The sequence below is a fragment of the Procambarus clarkii genome, chromosome 40 (assembly GCF_040958095.1).
Source record: "Procambarus clarkii isolate CNS0578487 chromosome 40, FALCON_Pclarkii_2.0, whole genome shotgun sequence".
NCBI lineage: Eukaryota > Metazoa > Arthropoda > Malacostraca > Decapoda > Cambaridae > Procambarus > Procambarus clarkii.
In genome coordinates this window covers 329,362-333,206 of record NC_091189.1, presented here as the reverse complement: position 1 = coordinate 333,206, position 3,845 = coordinate 329,362, and positions in this window count along the sequence as shown.

Here is a 3,845-nt window from a genome sequence, read left to right as displayed (position 1 = left end):
AGCATCAGAATCTTTATCACAAATCTTCCTCTAAGGCATCCCCTCCCACATTCAGGAGATCAGAATCCTTGGCGTAATTCTTCCCCTGTATGCTACCCCACATCTAAGAGATCGGAATCTGTGGCAAAGATCTTCTGAGATGTGTCTTAATTCCACAGCTAGAAGACCAGATGCTGCAGCACGGCTCTTTTACATGGTATGAGAACCACATTTTGCAGCGTCCGGGAGAACAGAAGAATGTGTTTCGTCCATCTTTCTTCTCTAAGTATCTTGCTATACAATTCCTTAGGCGTAGGCTGAACCCCTACTTTAAATGCCAGAATTTAAATCAATGAATGCCAGAATTTAAATCAATGAATGCCAGAATTTAAATCAATGAATGCCAGAATTTAAATCAATGAATCCAAATTGTTGATATAATGAGAGATAGCTGCTTAATCCTGCATGTAATCTTTGTAAGTTTTTGTTTCATTTTTCAAGTTATTTTATTTTTGTATGCACAAAGTATATAAGAAATCATGTGGTAAGTGATAACAGTTAAACCCCGCTGGTAATCTTGACTAAAAAAAAAATAAACTTTACTAGTTTTTTTCAATTTTGTATTCACGAAGAATATAAAATGAATTATAAATAAAATCATATTTTGTCAAATTGAAAAATGCAGCACCATGTAAACACCTCAAATACACCGACTTGTCAAAAGTATGAATTAAACATGACAGATGACGGCACAGGTGTTATAACTGCCGTAGAAACAGGTGCAAAGGAGGAAAACTGCCTGCTCAGTTACTTAATTGCTTACACGTGGGTGTCTTGTTAATGTCTTATGCAGTTGCGCATGTGCACCTCATCTTTCCTGGCTCTACTGGGAATCATTTGGCAACACTGTGAGTCACCTGGGTCATACGGCTCTATTATGACTCATTCGGCTCTATTATGACTCATTCGGCTCTATTATGACTCATTCGGCTCTATTGTGTCGAATGGCACTAATGTGTCATTCGAGTAGTGAGAAAAATTGTCCAAAATGTCTCACTAATATCCTACTCAGTGGTTAGCCAATGTGCTAACTGTTTTGCATGTTCATTAGTGTCCCTACTGTGAAGAGCAATGGGGCTCTATTCGATACAAGAGGCTCTATTCGACACACTAGAGCCGTATGACTCATAATAGTACCAGGTGACTCACAGTGTTGCCAAATGAGTCCCAGTAGAGCCAGGGAAGATGAAGTGCACATGCGTAACTGCCTAAGACCTTATCAAGACCCCCACGTGTAAGTAATTAAGTAACTGAGCAGGTAGTTTTCCTCCTTTGCACCTGTTGCACCACTGTGAAGCCCCCCCCCCTGACAAGCCCCTGACTTCCAGCCACATATATCAGATTTAAGACTTACAGAGCATCTGATAGCTCTATAAGTTATCTAGCAATTCTTGTGAGTCATCTGCCAACTTTGTGAGTCACCAACCACCACCATGACTCACTTGGCTCCCTCTGATACCTCATTTTTAATCATAAACTGGTAATTCCATTTTGTAAATCTTATATATTTTCCAGGAAGGATATAAGTGAAACAAAGGTTTGATTTCCCTTAGATTTGCGTGATCTTTTACCTATAGAAATTCCAAAAGACCTGAAAGCACCAGTATTAAAAACCTATGAGTTGCTCAAATCTGAAAACTATGTATATGGGCAGCACAAAACGTGGACCGGACTGTGCGACACAGTGGTTGCCAGGACCAGGTTGGGTTGCCGTTACCTGTGGCAGGTGGCTACAGGTGACGGATCTCTCAGTCTTGAGCACTTCAGATGTAAACGGTCAAGTCATTGTTTTGACCGAGGGAGGTCAAAACAATGATTCTATTACCACTATTCTCTCTATTTCAAATTATGGCAATAGTCTCTAGCAAAGAGATTCCCGTGATTGTTAATGATTGTTAACTTCACCATCACAGCCCCTGGCAATACAAAACGCATGGAGCAGGTTGGGCATACTCCTGACTGTTTTTCACAGCACAATCTCCCAGAGATACGAACCATTACTAAGATTAAAAACAAAAACAGAAAACAAATGTTAAAAAAAAATAACAATGCATTGCTTATGAAGATTTTCAGCTGTGTTAGAAAATTCAAATGAAACATGTGTCTTGATTTGTCCTATGAACAAGGATGGAAACGATAACAAAACAAATAGTAAAAAAAATGTTTCTAGTTGGTGTGACGGATAGAATGCGACCTTAACATCCTCCAGAACCAGCTGACTGAATCTGATGTCACCCGCGACATCCAAATGACGTTCCTGTGTCAACAAACTATTATGATGCAAAGGCTGACGCGTTAAGCTGATGCATAATTAGCTCTTGCTAAGCACAACCTAACCTAACCTAACCTAACCTAACCTAACCTAACGTAACCTAACCTAATCTAACCTAACCTAACCTAACCTAACCACGAAGTATATTTTTACTATTTTACCCGTTGTTGTAAAGCTAATGTAAGAACCAAATAACGCTTCTAGGTTGTGTGTTTACGTTTTTGCAATGCATAGCGCTTTAGTAACGAGTAATATTCAGTCGCGTTGTTTCCACTGTGAATTATTAAGTGGAAACAAATGCATGTTTTATGATTTTTACAAAGACTATTCATATGGGTTTGCCAGAAGCGTTTTGGTCTATTGGTGTCTACAGGATGCTTTAGAAAGATCTCGCGGGCGTTTTACTTAAGATTTTGATTAACTCTGTCTTTTATAAACGTGGAACTGAATGATGAATAACAAAATTTGTTTTAATAAAAGAAACCACTTGAACACTTATGCATAAATCTTTTAAATTCAATTAATTTGAACTTCAATTTAAACTGCTTTGAGACCAAGTGGAAAAAAAAAATATTGATGTTCAAAAAATGTATGAATATCAGGAAAGGTAGATCTGAATAAAGAGTTGAAATAAAATATGTATAATACTTTATTGCAAATGACATTCAACTCTTTTTTTATTACGGTAAAATACCCACTCACTCTCAGCATTATTAATCGAGCACTTGTATGGAAATAATAAAAATGAAAGTTAATATTACTTTATATTACATATAAAAAAATATATATTATATATATATATATATAACTGAAAACTCACACCCCAGAAGTGACTCGAACCCATACTCCCAGAAGCAACGCATCTGGTATGTACAAGACGCCTTAATCCACTTGACCATCACGACCGGACATAATGAGGTGATAGCCGAGGCTATTTGAACCACCCCACCGCCGGCACTCGGATAGTTATCTTAGGCATAGCATTTTACCAAATCACCTCATTCTTTGGGGCAACACGTGAGGAACACAAATGCGAACAAGCCTGAATGGTCCCCAGGACATATGCAACTGAAAACTCACACCCCAGAAGTGACTCGAACCCATACTTCAGGCTTGTTCGCATTTGTGTTCCTCACGTGTTGCCCCAAAGAATGAGGTGATTTGGTAAAATGCTATGCCCAAGATAACTATCCGAGTGCCGGCGGTGGGGTGGTTCAAATAGCCTCGGCTATCACCTCATTATGTCCGGTCGTGATGGTCAAGTGGATTAAGGCGTCTTGTACATACCAGATGCGTTGCTTCTGGGAGTATGGGTTCGAGTCACTTCTGGGGTGTGAGTTTTCAGTTGCATATGTCCTGGGGACCATTCAGGCTTGTTCGCATATATATATATATATATATATATATATATATATATATATATATATATATATATATATATATATATTTATATTTTTATCAATAGGAAAGGGAGTACCACCTCTGGCTGGAAGAAAGGGGACCCATAGCCTCGGAGGAAACCACACATAACGCA